We start from the raw sequence: 23,375 nt of genomic DNA, 5'->3' as shown, positions 1-23,375 counted from the left end.
CAATATCTGTTGGGGTTCGGCGTCGTAGAGTGCAGTGGTTGTGGGTGGGGTGAGAGGGTTGTGGGTAACGATGCTGTCGAAGCTGTCATATATCTCCTTGATCTTGCTGTAGAAGTAGGTGCTGAAGTCAGAGGTCTTGGGAGGGGAATGTCTGCTGTCTTTGTGCTGGGTCTGGAAATTCTTTGACCAACACGAAAAGTTCTTTACTATTGAGTGCATTGGCATTGATCCTTTCTTGCAGGGGCACTTTCTTTGTTGTTCTGATGAGGTGCTGGTGTGCAGTGACAGTGGACTTGAAGGTTGAGTCGTCTATCTGGGTCTTGCTTCTCTTTCATCTCTTCTCGGGCCGTTTACAGGTGCATCCGGATTCATGAAGGATGGGGGAGAACCAGCTGGGTTTCTTCGAGTGTTGCTTCCTTGGGGCTTTAATGAGGGGAGCCAAAGAGTCAGAACGGTCGGAGATCCATTGGTGGAGGTTGTGGGCGGAAGTGTTGGCGTCTGTGGATGTCAATTTGTGGGTTTTGCTGAGGGAGGTGGTGAGCTGTTCTTTGGTGACCTTGTTCCAACTTCTGCGAGGGTAGTAGTAGGAGGGGAGGCTACTGCCTGGAGAAGTGGACGCATCGGTGGTCGGGCCAATGGAGCTCAGTGGTGTAGCTGAAGGTGATGCTGTCGCTGGCAGAGAAAATGGGATTGAGCATATGTCCTGCTGAGTGGGTTGGGGAGTTGACCAGTTGTTTGTGTCCAATGATGGCGATGTTTTTCAGTAGGGATGAGGTGTCTTTAACGGAGTTGTCCAGGTGAAAGTTGAGGTCGCAGAGGAGGATGTAGTCTGTAGAGGCGAGAGTGTGGGATAATGTCCTATGCTGCTAGTTCATACTGTTGGATTGTGTGTATTTTATGCATTTGTGTTCTAACTGTGGCTAAATGTACAGCACTGAGCAATCAGGGATTGTCAAGCTGTGTTTCTGCAGCATGTGGCACTTTTTTCAGCACACAAAAACCTTTTACTCATGTTAGTTACAGAGATACACACACACGGACCCAATGGTGGTATATTTGAAGGTAATGCAGGATACACTGCAGGTCCTGTACAACAGGATGCATGCATGATGTCCATATTTCAAAGTTTGCTTTCATGTTTGCGATACAAATTGCCTTTGCCCTATAGCAGTGTAAGGCATATTTAACATAAAACTGTGCACACATTTTTCAGTCACAGACTTAAATCATGCACGTTAGTGAATGAAATAGAAGCCCTGTTGGAAAGCAGATTCTATATGTATATATGTAGCCGAATATTAAACAGTTTCCTATTCCACAATAAACAGATATAAAGTGACTTGTGCATATATTCAATATGTGATGGAAACAAACAACTAAACCCATTTCTCTATTCCTGGTGTTTAGCTGGTTTTTGACTAGTCTGGCTGGGATCCTGCTATTCAGGAACCCAGCCTATCTGCTTTCTCCTTTAAATTGATATGTATGTACTTTGGTACAACTCCAGATTGGATACTGGGGTACCCTTATCAGTCCCTAGTATATGGTACACATGTACCCAGGGCATAGGTACACTTGAGGCCTCCCATGGGCTGAAGCATGTATTATGCCACCCCTGAGAGGCCATGCAAAATGGAACCTCCGGTCTGCTACTGTAGCCTGTGTAAGCTGGTGCTTGCACCACTTACTAGAGATATAGTTTCACTTTATCTATATATGTCACTACCCTCAAAACCTTAAAAGTCACCCCTATAGCAGGCCTTAACAATCCTGAAGGTAGGGTGCTGGGTTTAACGTGACAGGGTGCTCCTGCAGTCTTCGGAGACCCTTCTCCTGGGCTGTGCGTGATACTACCAGACATATAGGTAGAGATGCATTATAACCTTGCCGTAAATGCTATCTCGAAAACGACTGCAACTAAGTATGTCATGTTTTGTGTCAAACACCTTGTAATCATACCTCCACACTAGTAACTGGTGTGGTAGGTATGATTGCTCCCCACAGAACCGAGGTTCTGGGGGTACCTATGTCTACCGGTACCAGCTTTCTCGAGCCTTACAGCATAAAATGGATGCTGCCAGCCACAGACACGAGTCTGTCCTTCCTTTTGCTAAGCCAAGCTCGAGCAGAGGAAGGCAGCACAATAGGTATCCTGTCACGGGGAGGTGTGACCACCTTCCAGGCAGGTTTTAGTGTATTGGGGCTGGGTGGGTGCACTCTCTGTGCCAGAAAGTCTGCACATTGGGTGTCCCTGTGCAGTCCAGCTCAAACCAGTTCTGGTGGCCATTTGCTCCTGCTCTGGCGCGAAACTGGACAAAGGACATGGGTGTAGCCAACCCTCTGTCATGTACCTCCCCTAGGCGGGTCCCTAGAATCTGTCCTACCCTTTCCTGTGGGTATGAAATGGGTTACCTGGCTACAGGACATTAGATTTTATGTGGACAAGATTCTGTAAGAAGATACCACTACACTTCAACCGTCTGGACACGCTGCACTTAGCTGGACCTTCCTTGGGCTCAACTTCGTCTTCCCTTGCTGTCCCTAGTCTCGCCACTGTCCGTGATCCATACAGGCTCCGTGCTGGATCCTGTGGACCTCCAAGACAACAGAAAAATCTCCCTTGGGGTGAAGGAGTCACTCCCCTGCAAATGCAGGCACTGTAATGCATCTGACTGGTTTACTGATCCTGAGCTCCTGTGGACTCCGAAGGCTCCAGCAACACAGGAGGTGGGTTTCTGAAGGGCTTCGAGGTTGAGCTGCCCTCTCATTGAGTTTGAGGTGAATATCCCTCATGGGGACCGTATACCGGTACCCCTGTGCACCGTGTTCATTTGCAGCTGCACATGCTTGTTGTCATGCAACAATTCTGTGCATTGGGCCATTTGTAGCCCTAATCTGAGCGCATCTTTTCTTTGAAGGACTCTGCCATCCTCGCACTCTATGCCCTTCTAGCTGGTATCCTGTGAAACTGCCTGAGGTCCCCTCACGACTTCTGTGCCTTTGGCCTGTGGGTCCACTTGAGGGTCAACTTTGGTTTATTTGGGCTCCCTTGGTTGTTCCAGGCCTGGCCTGACTCCCCTTGCAGTGGTGAGTATCCTGGTCCTTGCTGGGCCTGATCGACACCGAATTTGACCATCTACGTTTTTTGCTGCTGCCAAGGCTTGTTGGTGCTTCCGCCAGACACCGACCCCTCAGCACTCGACACCCTTTGTGGGACAGCCTGCCTTTGGCTTCTGGTTGTCCTAGACATCTCCGGGTCCTCGCACCTGAAGAGTCAAGATCACAGTCATCACACCTGAAGCACCCGATATCGGTGGGCATTCATCTACCGAGCCCCTGGTCACTCCAAAGTGACCCAGACTCTGTCCACTCTGCCTTCAGGTTCTTTTCATTTAGAATCCATGTTTGGATTCCACTGGCCACTTTTAGTTCTTCCAGCAGCAGCATTTCTTTGTTGACATCCATAGAGAACGACAAGAGTTTCCGATGCCACTTTCTGCCTATGCACCCGGCTCGTCTGGGATAGGTAACTCTGGAACAAAGGTATCCATGGGTGGGGTGGCTCTTCAAACTCTTAAGTTCCAAGGGTTGTCTTCGTAATCTGCTGGGAAGGGTCCTTAATCTCTGATTTTCCAACTGCGACTTTCCCATTGAATTGGACGGAGCATGCGGTCGTGTTCTCACACTGCACCCGTCCTCCGGGTCTAGTCCCGAGTCGTGGCTCTTATACCACTTATTTAGTATATGGTTTGGTCTCACCCGGGAGCCCACTGTGTATTGGGCTACTTACGTTTGATTCTTTGCAACTATATTATTTGATTTGTGTTCTATCCTCGTGTAGAGGATACTAGAGAGTGTTATATATAATAAATAGATATTTGTATAACTACTGTGCAGTTTCCCTTTCATTTAACCAATACTAAAAGGTTGCATTCTGGTAAAACAAGGTGCTTAACATTCCTTCAAGACTTAGCCTGAAGGCTGCTCTCCATAGCTACGCCTAGGATAGATTTTAGTAAAGGTTATCTTTGACCTAATCACCATAAGGGTTGTTTGGACTGGTACAAGGTGCCCACTTTAACTAGTGGACAGCATATAACAGGTCAGCTTCTCACACTATTACCCAATCCTTATTTTTAGGTCTCGCATATGCAGCGCGCATGCGCTGCATAGGAGAGAGACCTAATGCCATCGACACAGCTTTGGGAGCAAAAACGTGCACGCGTTGCATTGCTTGACATGGCAACGCGTGCACGTCTGGCGATTTCCTTGCGTGGCGCCATATGGTGGCGCCAAATGGTTGCACGCTCCCGCAAGGGAATCTCGCAGGCCTCCTCCCGTGCGCGATTATAGCAAAAGTAAACAATCATTGGCATAGCCAATAGGTCTCGCTTTTGGGACCTTATAAGTATGTTTACTTTTGCTATAATCGCGGCATGTAAAGCGCGGGTGCCACGATTATAGCAAAAGTAAAGAAATAGAAAAAAACAACTATTTCTTTACTTTTGCTATAATCGTGGCACCCGCGCTTCACTTTTAACATTAAAAGTGAAGCGCAGGTGCAGTGATTATATAGATTACATATATTCCAAAATATCTCTTTGGGCGTAAGTTGTACGTTGGCCTGAAATTAGGCAGTAGAGTATCCATGGAAAAGTTGCATAAAATAATTTCCGTCTTAGCCTTATTAATTTTGTGTCCATCTATTGCTTGGAATTCCGAGAAGATCCAGAGGATCTCTTCTTTGGTTTGGTCCTTGGAGTTTAAGAAAAGAACGATATCGTCAGCGTAGAGTTTTATATTAGTCATGCCTTGCAGAGGTGTGGCATGTAGTGTTTTTTTTATAATAGCTATTGCCAAAGGTTCAATAAAAAGGGCAAATAAAATAGGGGAAAGAGGACAGCCTTGTCTTGTACCCCGATTTATTCGACACAAACCTACACTTATTGAATTAATTAATATTTGTGCCTGTGAACCTTTATAAAGTTTACTTATTAATTGTGTAAAACCTTCTAGAAAACTGAATTTTTCAAGAATAATAAAAAGACATTCCCAGGATACTAAATCAAAGGCTTTCTCAGCGTCCAAAAACCACACCTGAGCTTCAATACTGTTCTTATGAAAGTAATCCAGGGCTTCTATTAAAAATTTTGTGTTAGTCGAAAGCTGTCTCCCTGCAACAAATCCACATTGGTTTGCATGAATAAGAGAACCCACAATTCTATTAAGCCTATTTGTGAGAAGTTTTGTAAAAATCTTATAGTCAATGTTAAGAAGACTAATAGGTCTATAAGAATTGATGTTTTCTCTATCTTTATCTTTCTCAAGATGCTGACTACTACCACTGTGTGAAAAGAGGCCGAAGACTCTCCTCCTTTAAGTAGATGATTGGCTAGATTTAGGATTTGTATATTAAGAGTTGGGGCTAATCTTTTATATAATTCTGCCGGTAGTCCATCCTCCCCAGTCGCTTTACAGTTGGCTAACAAACCAATCACCAATTCAACTTCCTCGATAGAAAATTCCTCGAGTAGTGATTTGCTAATATCACCATGCAGTGAAGGAATCAGCAGTTTATCAAGGAAACCTATAATGAGTTCTGGCCACGTTTGTAGACTGCACCATCCGAAACTACAGCCTGTGGATTACCTTGCTGTAAAAAGGACTACAAAGTGGACTACCTGCAAGTTGCAGGTTAACAGAGCTCATCTGGAACATCACCACCAAGGATCCGCAACCTGGAGAACTACCAGTGGATTTGTCTAAGTGGATTATGGGAACTGAAGTCCTCAACTTTCAAAGACCATCTTGGAGATTCCAGACCTTTGCAGTGAGTATGAGACACTTTGGGACCCTTTGGGGAACTTCAGGAAGAAGTTCCAGGAGTTTGGAGAACTTTGGAGCAACTTTGGAAATAAGCTCATAAGGGGAACGACTCAACCTGGCCAGCCAAGCCGCCTGCCTTCAACCATGAGCCGGCCTGCTGCATAGGTCCATCCCGCTGAAAAGATCTGTAGGTCCGACTTCCAGAGTTTGACCGGGAGTAGGTGAAATCCAAGGCAGGCGAACCCTCACCCAATCAGGCCTGGTGAAGGGCATCGAGGGACCCCCCCGAAGAAAATATCCAGAAAAGTTTCTAAGCCTGAAGGTAAAAACCGTGACCGAGATCTACTGCGAGGGGCAGCCTAGCAGGGCTCCATTGCGGTCGGCCAGAAACTTTGACTTTGACCCGGTCTATCATGACCAGATGTCCCCGCTATTGGTTTCTATGTGCTAGGAATTGCTAAATCTTTGAAAATGTATATCTCTGGTTCCCTACATTGCATTTTTGTCGCTTTGGTGTCAATTTAAAGATAAGAATATTTCCTATTTTTATACATTGATGTTGGATTTTTATTATGCATTGTGTCTTAATTATCTACTGAAATGGTGTTTTCAAATGCTTTACATACCTGTCTTTTAAGTTAAGCCTGCTTGCTCACAGCCAACTACCAAGGATTAAGCATAGGAATAATTTTCTAAGACCTATTCTTAGCCCTGTATTGTGTTAGTGGCCTTATTGCCAGTGGCAGATATACATTTGCCCCCTACTAATAATCCACTTCCCAATAAGCCCGCATACAAACAATCCAGAAGTGTGGCTCTCAGTACTACTGAAAAACTTGGATCTGTAAAAAACAACCTGACATGTACCACAAGATGCACAGGTGTTTGCGAAAGTGCAGCCACAGGCTGATTTCAGTGCACAGAAAGACTGGTCTCTTGGTCCTTTCTAGATTTTAGTTGGCATATCCTCTAACATGCCCTCTGCTTTTTTCAGCCTTCGAAGGCTGATAATGGGTCAGTGCCTACACCTTACACACAGCGTGCCAGGAGAACAAAGCAGAAGGACAAACAGGAGCCCTGGCTATGAGGCTTTCAGCATAGGTAAGCTGCACTAAGCAATGTATCTGGCAGAGTGTCCAACCACTGAGGCTTAGAAGAGAGACTGAATGAACACAGCACAACATTCAAACCCCACAGGACGACTGGAGGCAGGAGATCCAATGAAAATCCTGCAACCGCCTTGATGGAATGCTCACGGGGGTAGGAGTGCACACTTCTCCGCTCCAGTTAATCTGAAGCCCTCACTCACCAGCAGCCCCATCCTTGAAGCTGAGGGGTTCAATGAGATGAAACTTGTAGGGCCCAAGTGCTAATCCGAGCTGTGGTCAAGTCACTTGCTTTGCCCTGCCCTGCGTAGACAGTTTACGTTTATTCCAGATTTATGCCAATACGGAAACACACATTGGTTAGCAATAAATTCCAAGAGCACGGACAGCAATGGGTCTGCGTAGGCTTTGCATCAGAGGACACTGCGGGTGTCTGTTTTACAACAAAGTGAGGCACTCACTTGGAAATTTTCATGTTAGGAGATGCCATGGATGAAATTAAAACAAGGGTAAAAAGTGTGATGGAAGGAACAGCAGGCAGGGAAAGTGGGAAGGGGGAGAAATAGTACAGCAATCACATCGGGAACAGTGGGCGGGCACTGATTATATTGAATTCATCTGCTGTTGGTCCCTGCTCAACATAACGGATCGGAAGTGACGTTTGGCCTGCACTGGCCTATTAATGAAGCTGCAAAGTAAAGTAATGTGAAGTCAGTGTATGGTAAGCAATGGGTGGGCTCCAAGCCCTTATTGAAAACAATAGAGTCTTGCAAGCGAGACACATTCACTAGCAAATGCTCTCGCAGGCTCAAACCTAAAAAGCAGCAAAACTTTTTGTCATGGTTTAGGTTTTCTTGAGTGCTGGTCAGCCTTTGTGCCTGGCCACTGTAGTGTAGGATCTAGAATGTTATGACATCAGCATGTAGAATCGGGCATTGGAGACACATGGGAACTGGTGCCTGTATTGGTGGTGTGTGGTCCTACTGTTTCTGATATTTCAAAAAAACTATTTAATACTGCTTTGAGACGTGTAAACCTTTCTAAGGTGCACCACAACACTTTTCTCTAAAACTGTTTTAAAATTCTTCTTCTCTTCTTCTTTCTTTAAAACAATAATCAAAACAAACATTAAAAAAAATAATCTTCTTCTTTGTGACTTTCATCCATTAATTTTCTGACGGGGCTTGTTCATCAATATCTTTTAATTTAACTTAGTCTTTGTTATTCAAGGTGATTCTTCTGTCTCTGCTACTCTCTCTGAATCATCTTCAAACTTATTCTTATGAGGATTCACTAGACTGTAATTTTCTAACTCTATTTCTTTTTCTGCTTCTGAAACTGTAGTTAGACTTACCCATTAAGGTATGTATACTTTTTATTTGGTACCCCGTCTCTTGTTGATCTTTTGGCCAAAGGTGGTTCACTCTCAGTAGCTCCAGAATATAGTTCTCTCTGAGGCCTTTCTAGCTTTTCAGATTCTATGAGGCATATTATCAACAGCCAGCGATAATTATCGCTGGCCGTACATAGCGATAGAAATATTATCGCCGGCTATAGCTGAATATTATCGCCATGATAACGCTATATATACAACGGATAGCGCTATGGCGATAATATTTCAGCGATAGCGGTGTTTTTAATGGAACATCACTGGTTTTGTTTTCCAGCGATGTTCCATTGAAAACAGCGATAACATTGCTGATACGACCCTGTGGTCGTATCAGCATAATCCATCTCCCATTAAAAGTATGCCTTAGTCAGGAATTTAACAGACGATTTAAATTCCTGAGTTAAGGCTGAGGTAGCGCGATTTGTTTTATCGCTACACCTCCTTGTTAATATCGCAAAGCTGTCTTCACGATATCAACATGTGTTGTTTTCACAGCCACGCCTTCTTTGCATCTCATTAGCGATGCGAGGCGAGGCTGTGAAAAAACGGGCTCTACATCGAGGAAACACGCGCTAGCATGTCCTTGATGATATTGCGATATAATTATCGCCGCTTTTCGCCCAAAAACAGACGCTAAAGCGGCGATAATTATATCGCCAGCCCTTGCTAATATGCCCCAAAGTGCTTCCTTTTGCAAGTTATTTTCCATGGCATAGCTTCTTCACAAACAACCTTTGTCAAGGTTTCTTTATTGATCAGTGGGGTTTGACTCGATCCTGAACTTGAACATTGGTCAGCTTTGTTTATGTGACTTGCCTCAAACTTCTTTCTTCTTCTGGAGGTTCTCGTAACTCTGATTTTCAGCTGCACCCTCTCATTGATTGGGTCAGAGACTACTTCTTCTTGCTGAAACTCATGCTTTTGATTCTTCCACAGTAACAGCCCTTCACTCTGATCCCTACTTTGAAACTGAACTTTAGATGTTTCAGGTTCTTCTGCAGTGCTTTCCCTGACCCGAAACGTCATACAATCATTGTCATTGCTTTCTCCATGGTTTTCTTCACCAGTTTAAGAATGTTCACCCCTTCTGAATACACTCCGTGAACTTCAACTTGATCTTGCACCTCACTATGTAAATCAATAGCTGATTCAGTGGCGTTTTCTAACACTTTTTTAAATTTTCTGCTGCTTTTAACTTCTTTGTGTGAGCAGCATGGATGCACTGTGACACTCCGGCACACTTCACCGGAGTGTTTGTCATCAACATTACCTGCTAGAGTAATATTAAATATGCCTCTCCTCAAGGCAGTTCTTCCTGACATGCTTCTGGACTAATATCCAGCCACAAACCGTGGCAAACAATGTCGCTTCTATTGCCACATTCACCTTATGAGAGACAGATCTCACCATATGAGCCAGACCTCAGCAGTAATCTGGCACGATATTTTCAATTATTTAAACTAATATAGCTGAAAGAATGTAAGCAAGTCTCATTGCTCCTCCTAGGATCACTTTATGGGGATACAAACCCATCTTTCTACCAGGAGTAGTTCTCGTGCTCATCAAAACAAGGGGAAGTTCGTCCGGCCATTTCAAACCAGTTGAAGTACAAGTCTTAGTCAGTTAATTCCATCAGCCCTCTCCACCACACCTAAAGACTGTGGCCAAAACCTGCAATGAAATCTTTGGGTGGATTTGGAATGCTGTGCAGATTATTTGCAAAACCTGGTTCTTAAAATGAGAGGCACAATCATTCTCAACAGAAGGTGGGATGGCAAAACGTGATAACAATTCCCTCAACAACAATTTGGCAACTTTAAGGCTATCTGATCTTTGGGTGGAGTACGCTTCAACCCATTTAGAAAACAAGCATACAAATATTAAGATGTACTGCAAACCATTGTAAACTGGCATCTCCACAAAGTCTGCTTGGAACACTCTCTCCTCTAGATGCGCCTTCTAATTTGCCAATGTGGTTCATCACTGTCAATGTCTTCCTTCCTTGATTATTTTTCTGACAGATCAAACACCTCATGCAACTACCCTTAGCATCATTTCTAAATAAAGTGCTTTCCCAATATTTTCTAAGAAGTCTCATTCTAAGCAGTCCCTTCCTGCATGAGATTTTTAATGCAAGTACTTTCCCACTGGACACAGCATTGCACCTCGGGGGACATATTTACTTCTAGTATTGAAAAACAAATCTTAATAGTTTTCCTTGTAACCCAATTTCTCCAATTTATTTTCCTCATCATCTAAGGTTTCTTCCTGGAGATCTCTAAACGTTATCAAAGAAGTTTGAATTATACGAATAAATAAACATTTCACATTTTCTGCATTCTGTATAGAACTTATTCTTGGTTCATCATTCCCATTTGCACAACTGTCTCATACCGTAATGCACAATAATTCACCATCTGATCAGCATACTTATTTCCAAGTGTGACTAAATCCTTTCCAGCCTCACGGGCAACACACAGGCCACAGCAAACTCCTTCGGCTGTTGTATTCTCTCAACAAATTCAGTATGTATGTACTATTTTCCGGAGATGTCATAAAACCCCTTTGTGAACACAGTTGAGTATTATCATGAACCAATCGAAAGGCATACTGGCTGTCTGTATAAGCTGTCACACTCAACGTTACTGACAAGCAGCAAGCTCTTGTCAATGCAACCAATTCTGCCACTTGAGCTTTCAAGGTCTCAGGAATGGAAAATACTGCATAGTCAGCCCTTAAAGAACCAACAACAAAACGTGTCAGACAGGGAACTCCAAAAGACGTTCTCTTGTGTCTGGTTTTGGTTTGGCAACATTGCAAAATAAAATGATGGACAGAGTGTTGTAACTTTTCAAACACTCACCCCAAGTCACAGATCTGGGTTTAATCCATTGTTTTTTTGCTTGCCACGTTACCTCAGTTTGGACGCAGTCAGTTTGGTCTGGTATATAACTCAGTAACTTCTACGTAGTACTAGTTTATCATCAATTTCATCATACTCAATAATTTCCCCGTCTTCACAACTCCTGTCTGAAATAGGAAGCAGTATTGATGGATTCAATGTACTACACCTCTTAATAGAGACGTTTTCAGCTGCAAGGATAACTTGTTCATAGCATGTCTACCTACTATTTATAATGTGCTGTGTTCTCATTTTTATGTGTACAAAACAGTGACGGATGGAATGCTTGAATGAATCTCAGCCACTGATAAATACAGAGGGCCACATCCCAATCCATCGTTATTTTGCAGACCATGCCACCTCAATTTGGACCCAGCTATATGCAAATCAGTCTTGACTCTGCTCCAAAAGGAACAGTCCAGCCCTAAATGTCCATTCAGGTCCCTCTGAACTGGAACACAATCAACCCAGGAACATTTCTCCCCTGATTATGAGCTTATCGGCCAGGTACAGCTTGGTTCCAGTGACACAGTGTAATGTGTAGATGTGTCCCCGTGGATGATTAAAATATTTGTTGATGCTGTGGCAGCAAATCGGTTGGGACTGAGGCTGCATGTATAAACAAAAGACAAGACTGCAGCTCCCCTGCCTAGGAACTGAGGTGATACGGTGCTGAGTACAACTGAGTGCACCAAGGGGGTTTCCAACCCACCTTTCATCACAATTGCGACTACTGGGAGGATCCCCAATTGGAAGGCATAAGAAAACACTGCGATGCGCTGTTCATCTTTGAGGAATTTCCCAATTATTCCAACTATTTAGTAGCCAGTATATACAAGACCCTTAAATAGCCACTAGAGAGCGCCATTGTCTAATGCAAAGAAGCTTCAACTCTAAACTGTCGCATCCATAGCCAAGCTTTTCTTTTCGACCTTTGAATTGTATTGTACTTGGGTTTATTTGACGCTTTACACAGGGTATCACGTTACCCTGGAACCCAAGGTTAGTGTTATTTTCAGTAGTTACTGTTGGTTATTGGGATTAGTCTTGTGCATTTACTCCAGTTTCTATGTGGCAGATTAAATTAATAGGAGTTAGGTGTGATCTTTATTAGGCCAGAGGTGGTGTGGGGGTGAATTCATGCAAACGATTGGATGTATTAATAGATGAGCTACAGTGGGTTAGGTATTGTAGATTGCAGGGGTACGACTTTTAAAGGAGAGGCTGTGAACTTGCGATCAAATGAGATGTGAGCAATTTTCAGAAATAACATTATAGGGATTAAGGCAAATATGCTTTTGACTAAGAGTAGACTGTGCTCAGAGAGGAGGAGTGCATTAGAGCTGAGCGAGGCATCCTGTTGAATCCTTGAGCCTATAACGAGCCGAGCCTTCAAGTGGCCTCTGTATGCCACCCGTGCGCTGCCTAGGACGTGGCTTTCTGGCCAGAGCTGCTGAGTTTGGAACTGGGAAACCAGGTTCGAGTTTCAGCATCAGCTCAACATTCTGTGATTCCAGGCAAATCACTTAATCTCCCCATCTCTATAGACAATGACTTTGACTTTGTATAGTGAAACTGGTGCTCACTTAAAGCGATGCAATATCTACAGGTCGAGCTTGGGCTACATTAAAAGCGCAGGAAAATGCGCAGAGATGCAAACAAAGCATTAACATAAAAGAGGAGAGACAAATAGGTACCTATTTAGTGGATTATTTGTGCAAAGTGAGACCAGAAACCTATATAAACCACATCTACCGTGCTTATTTCTCCAAAACTTCCTTTTTTTCATCATCATGTATGAAAGCACTTTAAAATATGTGAGTTCAAAATACCAATTGTACAAAAACGTATTGTGTTTGATTCCATGGACTATAATGTTGCTCTATAATAATCTGAGGCAGGGATTACATCACAACCGTCTTTATCATTATAAAATATGTCCTTTAATTCTGAAGCTGTTTTATAATGAAATAAACAAGACTACATGTCCCAGAATTCAAAGAAAAAAACCTGGGCTGTAGCAGCACATCATGTATGGACCTAAGAAACTTGGTAGCAATGTCTGTATAACCAACTTTCTATGGTCAGTTGAAACTCAGTGACGTCCTAGAGTTTAAATATAAACAAAACCATACAATAGTTGTGTATAATAACCTGAACTATAATGCATGTTTCTATACTAACTATCATCAGTGATTTATAAATCAAGTATGTTTTTGAATAATTCCCAATATAGCAGATTCATCAGCTGGAACATAATGAATGCACATTAGTATTGGGTGTTTTTTTCTGACAATATGAATTTACTTCCTCATCACTGGCAAAACCTTGAAGCCATGCATGATTCAAAACTAATATAAACAAAGTATGTACAAGTAGGCGATTCCTCTTGCTCCTCTTGAAATAATAGGTGTATTAGAGTTCACAATCCTTGAAAATGATGATTCCAGTACCAAAGAGCAAATCAAAGTCTGAGGAAGTCATTTAGACCTTAGTGGACTGTACTCAGTTCCACCAGGACAGCAAAGGGATGTCCTCCACAGCTTTGGCAGACCACAGCCCTCTAATCATCATCTGCCTTGGAGAGACCTTTAAGCCTTCAGAGGAGCCATCGGCATGACAGCTCCTATATGGGCACTTAAAGTTTGCCAAGCGGCCACCATGTTCCATGTTTCATGCAGCTGCTAAGCAATTTTTTTTGTTTTACAAAAACAGACTTCCAAAGCAAGAGTTTATTTTTATGAAAAAAACTAATGACCCAGATACTCTTGAAATTTTCTCCCAGGGAGTGGGGTTCATTTTTTTCTGTTTGGGCCAGCTAGGATTTTCCTGACACCCAAAGTCTGTCAGGCACCGCTGGCTGAAACATGACAGTTTGATCAATTCTAAATAGAAGGGGCGGACCATTAATTTGGTAAACAGGGTACTCTGCCTGTTCGCCAAACTCTAAATGAACTACTGATTACTTAGCAAAGAATGTGCTGAACCATAATGAGCTTATACTGTGTGAATCAAAAATGGCAGACACCATTGCAAGTCTCATGAGAGCAAATTAGTGCATCGGGACATGTAGTCTGTCTTGACTCCACTTCTGCGTTTTCATGTAGTGTGAGCACCCAAAAGCCTCACACTTAGGGCCTAATTACGATTTCAGGCAGACGTTACACCGTTGCTGTCTCGGAACCGACCGACCTACGGTTGGCGGTCCCGACACCGCTATTATAATGCGGCCACACTTGGTGTGGTCGCATACTCCCATTTCTCTATGGGTGCTTGTGCTGCGGCCGTAAACCGGCCGTAGCACAAGCTCCCATAGAGAAATAGGAGCCTGGCACACTGTGCAGGGTTAACAGGGACGCACCATAGGTGCCCCCTTGGCCCCTAACCAGAGGCAGAAGAGGGCCCTTCTAGGAGCCCCCAAAGTCGCTTGCCAATAGGCTTTCCTGTCTGAAAGCCCAACATGGAAAGCATGTTGTAAATCAACATCGTAATCCCAACAGCGGAAATTTAGGGATTACGGTGAGGCCTCCGACTGGCCAACGGGCTACTTGAACCCTCCCCATCGGAATACAGCTAGAAGGTCCGGCTGGTTTCACTTTCGATTGCCTGCACTGTAATGCAGCGGTCAAAACTTACACCTACGATGTGACTCAGAAAGCCTCCAACCTGCAGTCGGAGGTTTTCCGAGTCACATCGTAATGAGGCCCTTAGTGGCTCCCACACTCTCTGCATACCACTGGCCTCCTCAAAATCGAAGGCTCAGGTCTTACTTCTTGGAGGCGCTCATGTCTGTGCCTCTCTGGCATATACAGGTGAGTGTGTACCGCAGATCATGACATGTTACAGTAGTGAACTACAATTCCCAGCAGCAAGTTAATGCTTGTGTATACTAGACAGAATGTAGCCATCTTGGAAATGTGGGTATAACTTACCTCGTGGCCATTTATTATAAATGTTAATAACCCTTTTTAAAAACATTCCCTATACTTTACCAGTGAGAGGCCTCCACCCCGACTCTAAAATTCCCCTATGGTAAATTATAGGGAAAAGTAAAAAAAGTTTATTTAACTCATTAAATATTAGTTAACCCCACATTTACACAATGTACATTACTTATATATATTTATTTTAAATGTAGAACAAAATAAAAAATGCTACAACACTGGTAATGTATTTATTAATTAAATATTCAATTAATTTAAATATATTTAATTAAATGAAAATTAGTTTACTGAAGTTTAAGTTTTAAAATAAATTGCCAACTACAGTATTTTTTTTCTATGCATTATTAATTATTAAACGTTATATATATTGGGCTATTTAAAAGAAATGTAATTATATTTTTAATAAAATGTTAATGTTCTATTAATGTATAAATTCAAAAATAGATGTTAAAATATTTTTTAGCTAAATAAAAAATGGTTTATTTTTAGATTTCTTTTTAACCTTAAATTATATTTATTTGTATTTATATTTGTAACTAATTCATATAATTTAATGTAACATTATTTCCTATGGGGTTTTAGTTTAAGTCCGTACCTCCATTATCTTCTATAGGAATGTGCTGCAGTACCAGTGATTGGCCAAGTGTTACGCCGTATTTACTTCAGCTCTGAGCTGGAATAATTTCCTACTGTTTGGGTCCGTTTATGGCTGTAGTAACCTTAGAAGTACAGTTTGTGAATAGCAATTACTTTACCGTTTTGTCAGAGGGTGCATGTCCTTCATTGAACTCCTCCTTACACCTCTCTAAACTCTTTCCATTTACTAGTAAACATGCTCCTTCTTCCAAACACTCCTCCTGTTCCCTCTCACATTACTACTAATTAGGAAACTTACATGTATAAGGACCTCCCTATTGCAAAAATAGGAGGGATGGAGAATTGCACTTGTAGGTTTGTGAATAGACTTTTGTGGTACTTTAGTAATACTGTTGACATTATATGGGATAGATGGTATTCCAAATTATAGTAGACCTCATTTGACTTAATGAGAATGCTAATTGATCAAGCTGGAACCATAACATCCAAAATGCATACTGCAATCATAAAAATAAAGAAAGAAAATGACGATCTAAATTGTGAAGACAACTTTAATAAGTTAAATATTTTGGATACTATCCTTGATAAATATCAAGATAGATGCAAAATAAATTAGATTGAGACACCAAAGATTATGAATCTGGTCAAATGTATTCTCCACTAGAGGTCTCAAAACCTACCAGTGGTTCCAATACCTCCTTAAGTAGTTTCACTAGCGCCACAACAGATAGAGAACCATCAATAAGTGGCTCTTTCTATATGACTAAAATCTCTTCTTGAGAAGAAATTCGAAGAATTAAAAGGGCAGAGAGGACACAACCTCAACCTTCAAAAGAACAAAGAACAGACAGCAGAAATCCCAGAAGAGAGAAACAGACCTTAACACAAGAAGAAACAAACTCAAAAGGTATGAAAACAAGACTCCGATCCAAACAAGAAAGATTTACAATTTGCCAAGCAAAAACTTATTTGAAGATCAGACAATGATAATTAATAAAGGTTTGAATGTAGTTCCCTCTCAACATGTAGACTTTTGTCAGTTGTGGGTAGACTAAATAAAGTTTGTGAGGCTATTGAAACTTTAAAAATGTTGAAGGAAACAATATCTCCATCTGATGCGTCGGCATCGACATATTATATAAAAGATCTTCTATATATACATATTGTTGTTTCCTTAACTGACTGGTTTAGTGTAGATTTAGAGAATGTAGCACAATACCTTAATATACACTTAGATCAAGCAATAGAGAATGGTCTAGAACCTAACTCTATGTTCTTTCTGAATCTTTCAAATGAAGACAACATTGATATCTTCGAGAAATGTGTGTAGAGCAAATTAGACTTGATGAAATTCAACAAGTCTTATTTAAAGTAAGCAAAAAGAGATTAGCACTTGAGGATAATAAGCAAATTCTTACCAAAAGTGCCGACAGAGGAGGAGGTGTTGTTGTTATGGACTACAGAGATTATAACCTGAAAGACAAAAGACAACAGTTAAATACATATTTTTTATCAGATTTCTCAATTATAACACAGTAAATCAACAAAACAATAATTGGTTGATGCATTTAATAAATGGAAAGGTTTTGGCATGATTTTGTTTTCTGTTATGCAAAACATTATTTTATCAAATCTGTGTGACTGAGATGTGATCTGATTTTGCATGTTTATGTGCCTTATTGTTTATGGGTTGGTTCAAAAGAACTGTACCACTGTTCAGATTTACTTGAATTTGAAGAACTAACCTTATTTTGGGTACATTTTAATGATGAGATTTTCGTCATTTGGAAAGGAAATGAAAAGGCTTTGATTTGGTTTTATCATCAATATAACCACAACTCATATAATATTGAATTAACTCTAGAGTTCAACTATGAAAAAATATGCTTCCTAGATTCTGTAGTATTTGTAAGAGAAATCAAAATTATGTGCAAACTATACAAGAAAACCCATTCTGTCAATAGCATTTTACATTTAAGTTCAGCACACCCGTTCCATCCAAAAACTAATATTTTGGGGGGGACTTGCAGACTATGCAGCACAGACAATCATTACAAAAAAGTCATTAATATTAAGCATAGATTTCTTGACAGAGGTTACTACTACAACATTGTGACTAAGGCAGTCAACAGGGCGAGTTCTATCACCAGGCATGTTTTATTATACAAACATAAAAACCTAAAAAACAGGAAACTCAAGAAGCAAAAGTGAGATATGTAATTCCAGCTCCAAAATATATAAAATTGTCCAAAGGTATTGGCATTTGTTACATTTAAGCAATGTCCAAGTATATCAATACCAAGCCTGATATTGTCAGGAACTCTGGCAAGGACTAGTGGCAGTGTAGGCAAAGGAAAAACTATACTGGGTACTGTTAGACCCAGGGTCTCGAGTTGGCAGGGGTTTGCATCCTGTCCAATTAGAGACTCTAGTAAGTAAGATACACACTAAGAATAACCCCTGCTTACCCCCTTGGTAGCTTGGCAAGAGCATTCAGGCTAATCCCCAGAGGCTATGTGTAAAGTATTTGTGCACACTCACACAGTAACACAGGGAAAACAACACACAAGTACACCACACCACTTTAGAAAAACAGCCAATATTTAAACAAGAAAAAACAACAAAAATCTAACACACACAAATCAAGATATGATGTTTCAATATTAAGCACATTTCTAGTTCTTAGCAAAACAATATCACGGACTAGAGCTATCAGGTCACGCCTGACCATGACAAATCCACAAGTTCAGTCCGACCGTAGGGGACTGCAGGCCAGAAACAGGTGTCGGACAGACCCCAGCGCAGTACCTTGACAAAGTCAACAATCAGCGATGATGCAAGGCTCAGGGGAGGTGAGGCATAGTGTAAGCAGGTGATGCGTCGGTTCCTTACTGCTGTGCAGGGTCGTTGGCATGTTGGTGCTCGGGGATGGTGCGTTGCACAAAGGAGGTGAGATGTCACTGCAGCAAGTGAGGCGTCAGTTCCTGGAGGCGGTGAAGGGTTGTTGAGCTGCTAATGTCCAGGAATCATGCGAGGATCAGGGGAGGTGATGCATCAGTTGCAGGTGTGATACTGTGGTTCCTTCCTGCTATGCGATATTGATGATGAAGTTGGCGGTCAAGCCACAAGGCTTCGTTTTCGTGGTGTCTAGTTCTTACCACTGGGCCACAGCTCTGGCATGGGAGCAGTACGTCATGGACGTCTGTGGCGCAAACCTGGGGCTCCCGCAGGGGTGATTCTTCAGAGGTGCTGCGGTGTCGCCGGAGCCTGTACTGTAAGTTGTGGTCATTGTGTCCAGCGGGGACCACGACTTCTGTGCAGGCAGTGGCATGTCATTAGGATTGCAGCCAGGCGCCGGTTCTGACGTTAATCAGTGTCAGTTTCTTCTTGTAACATGGCAACTTACTTCCAAGGGCCCAGGAACTGGAATTGGCACCACTTGACAAGCAGCGCTCTCAGGGAATGATCCCAGGTACTATGGGTGAAATCTTTGTTGACCCTGAGACTTCCAACAGGAGGCAAGCTCAACTAAAGCCCTTGGAGAAACTTTAGAGAGCAGGATGTATAGAGCAAAGTCCAGTCCACACACTCCCAGGACAGAAGCCGCAGGCATCTGGCCTACACAGCAAAGCAAACAGCAAAATGGCAGTCCCTCCTGGCAGCACAACAGCCCTTCTTCCTGGCAGAATGTCCTCAGTCCAGAAGTGTTCTGAGTATATGGTGTCAGATGTCCTGTACTTATACCATTCTAACTTTGAAGTAGGGAGACTTCAAAGAAAGGTCATTGTAGTGTCCAAGACCCTGCCCTTCCTGGTCCTGGCTCCAGACACACTACAGGGGATGGATACTTCTTTGTGTGAGGACAGGCAAAGCCCTATTCAGGTGCAAGTGTCAGCTCCTCCCACCACTCTGGCTCAGGAAGGCCCATCAACCGGGTAATGGGCCATCAGGATATGCGAGGCACACCACAGCTCCCTTTGTGTGTGAGTGTCTGGAGTGAATTCACAAAGCCCAACTGTCATCCAGCCCAGACGTGTATCCTAGGGACAGGCAGAGGCACAGGATTGTTAAGTTAGAAAATGGTACATTTCCACCTTTTTAAAAGTGGTATTTTCGGACCTCCAATCTAAAAACCACCTTGATCAAAAGATGTTTTAAATTGTGAGTCCAGAGACACCAAACTCAAATTTTCTATCTATGCCCAATTGGAAGATATGCTACTACGATGTTATCAGGCACCTCCAATGCTATTGCTCCAGCAGAAAACGGCACATTTACATATCCTTCTTGTGTCACAGACCCGTCATCACACTTACTCATTTATACACGCATTCATTGGTGGGGCCCATAACACCAACACTCATACGTCTCACATGAGTCGGCGCACAGGAGGAAAAGAAGCGCTGGACATGTGGGGAGAACCTTATTACTTATAGGAAGAAATATTTACAGTATTTACATATTATACATCCGCACTTATAGAATCCTAACTTTAACATCAAGACACTCCACCACTTGGTCGATGGGCCAATTAGTTGGACTGGTTGATGGTGATTTAGAACCAGCTAAAACACATTTACAGCCTCAGATCCTTTAAACAATACCTTATTAAAAAATCACAAACTCATTTTCTGTTAATAAATGTTTAGTTTATCTAATTAATTAAACTTCATTGGCACAGTTCAGATTTAATCAAATTCAGGATTTTTCCCCTAAACATTTAGCACGAATTCAACATGACATTTATATTTACCCAATCTCAGATACTGATGATCATTTCCCGAACCCTGTCAGCCCTGCATCAATCAAGTCCCTTCAGGTGAAATCATTCCACCAAAGGCAGGTTAAGACCCAACTTAGTCTGGAAAATTCCTTCGCTCGGCACGACACAGTCCCACAGATATCCAAAGGACCAAGCCAATCGACCAAAGGAGATTCAGATCACCCTTCTGGAACACCCCTTTTATAATAACATTTTGGGTAACATGCTACACTTGCTGAATTTGAAATGACTCTGATTTGCTAAGCCACCAAATTTTACAATATCGGACGTGATTCACACAGTTCCTTGGTTCTCAGGGACCCGAAGATGTCATCTCCTGGTTTGGGCAGTTCTCATGCGAAAGGGTCCGAAGTATCAATATGCAGGCCTCTAAGGACAGGTTTCCTTTGTCTTCTCTGTCAGTCACACTATTTGAGTTTTGGCAGTCCTCCACGTTCCTATCCTTGACGAGGAACACTGTGCCCTGGTCGGAGGACACCTGGAGATCTTCAGAGCCATCCGAGTCTGCGCAGTAGACATCGCGCTCACACGACGGTGGCCACTTCCGAACTCCATTTTGAATATCATGGCCTAGTAGGCCCGAATGCCAACTTAAGCAAAACAAACATAAAGAGTAATTAATATACGGAAATGAAGATTCTAATGTTTAAACCCACACTAATCCTTTTAAGTATTTTCCTAGCTCATAGCAATGTTTAAAGCAATAATACTCTCCATTTCGCTACACCAGGAACGAAAAACATACAAAAGCAACATAAATCATGCAATTTTCTATATCAACACAATCTACCGTTAATATGCGTACCACATTTATTCATTAGGGTTCTTTGCCATGCAATTTGCATTTAGTTCCGCGTGTAATTCGTGTTTATTAAGGTGTAAGGTTGACTAATACCACCACTCCAAACAATTAGTACAGGTTAGTATTTAGAATGATTATGTAATTAGTATTTTCATGCAAAATAGAGAAGGTATACAAAATTTTGTTTTACCTTCTCCACCAATCCCCCCTTTGGTGATTTTTTAATATCCCCACAAATCCCACTAATTTCAATTTAAGTTTTATGGAAATTATTTCTCAGTTCCCTTACAACATGTTACGTTACATCATTGTTTCCCCCATCTAATCCTCCCTTGTTTTCTTATACCTATTTTCTTTCCATTCTTCCAGTTCTATATCTCCCATCTCTCTTTTCTTTGTTTCTTTCTCTCTTTTCTTAGCCACTTCTCTTTTTATTTTATTTTGTAACTTTCTTCTCTCCCTACAGACTCACCCTAATCTTAAAATTAATACTAGTATTACCACACAAGTCACCGGAATTAGCATCTTTCTTACAAATGTACTACCTAATTTAATTAAGAAGCTTTTTATAGTAGAAAACGCCGTCTCCTCATCTTGCTTCCACACACTCCGCATGCTCCGCAAGATCTTCCAATGGATTCCGACCGAGACGAGGAAGACGGTCACCCAGGCCCTCATCACCAGCAGACTGGACTATGGAAACACCCTCTACGCCGGAACAACAGCCAAGCTTCAGAAGAGACTCCAGCGCATCCAGAACGCCTCCGCCCGAATCATCCTGGACGTCCCCCGACGCTGCCACATCTCGAGCCACCTGAGAGACCTACACTGGCTCCCTGTCAACAAGAGGATCACGTTCAGACTCCTCACCCACGCACACAAATCCCTCCACGACCTGGGCCCAAGGTACCTCAACGACCGCCTGACCTTCTACACGCCCACCCGCCAGCTACGATCGGCGAACCTCGCCGTCGTGCCTCGCATCCAGAGAGCCACCGCCGGAGGAAGATCCTTCTCCTACCTTGCGGCTAAGACATGGAACTCCCTGCCCGTCCACCTGCGGCTGACCCAGGACCACCTCGCCTTCAGGAAACAGCTCAAGACCTGGCTGTTCGAGCAGTAGCAGACCCCCCTCCCCAAGCGCCTTGAGACCCTTCTGGGTGAGTAGTGCGCGATATAAATGCCATGATTGATTGATTGATTGATTGATTTACCAATCTTCTCCCAAACACTTTCAACCTCCAATGGAACAATCTCCTCATGCAAGTCCGTTATATTCTTAATATATTTCTTTAAATCTTGACTCTTGTCAGGAATATAAGTACAACAATGTTGCACTTTCAGCATTCCACAGACTCCTCCCTCTTTTGCCAAAATAATATCAAGGGCAAGTCGATTTTGCATCACCATGGGTCTCATGGCTACCATTTTGGTATTTACCAGTAAGAACCCTCCAGCAGTGCTTGTCGATAAGTGATCCACTACTGTAGACAATTTTCTAATTTTATGAGCATTCAGAGATATTCCAACGGCTTGTATCAGTGCTCGAAAAATATCCCCTACAACTTCAGACCAACTATCCCTCCTTCTACGTGTTAGTTGTCTACCTATCTCATGTGCACCATCCTTTCCCCTTCCCACATGAAATATCTTTGGGAAGACCAGGCCTAGGTAACATACCAATGGTCCGGCAACCGATAATAAGCTTTGTTCCCGCAGATAAAATATAAACTAGGGAACACCAGATAATTTCCTCCTTTAAATCTCCATCCTCCCATGATTCTATATGTATCATGGCATTCACTCGCACCTATAAAATAATTATCATACACTGTTTCCTTCCTTCTGATACACAATTTTCCTCTATGAGGCCAATCTAAAGCCATTGCGGGGCTTGTTTCTCCCTTTAAATGTTTCTCCTTTTCTACGTCCCAAACTGTTGTTTCCCCTTTTCCCTCAGGTATCTTTCTTTGCTTCTTAATTCTCCTCTCTTCCACCATGTCCAAGAAGCTCTTTTCTTCCTTC

General features: G+C 42.4%; 1 long non-coding RNA gene across 1 annotated transcript in view; it reads right to left on the bottom strand.

The window, feature by feature from the left end:
- Positions 1–23,375, bottom strand: part of LOC146809523 (uncharacterized) — a 111,803-nt gene that overhangs the window by 48,771 nt on the left and 39,657 nt on the right. Inside the window, exon 2 of the long non-coding RNA XR_014966448.1 lies at positions 17,184–17,238. This is a non-coding gene — a long non-coding RNA (uncharacterized LOC146809523). The remainder of the gene's footprint in view (positions 1–17,183; positions 17,239–23,375) is intronic.

The sequence above is a fragment of the Triturus cristatus genome, chromosome 7, assembly GCF_964204655.1.
Source record: "Triturus cristatus chromosome 7, aTriCri1.1, whole genome shotgun sequence".
Lineage (NCBI taxonomy): Eukaryota > Metazoa > Chordata > Amphibia > Caudata > Salamandridae > Triturus > Triturus cristatus.
This window is presented reverse-complemented; position numbering and strand designations above follow the sequence as displayed.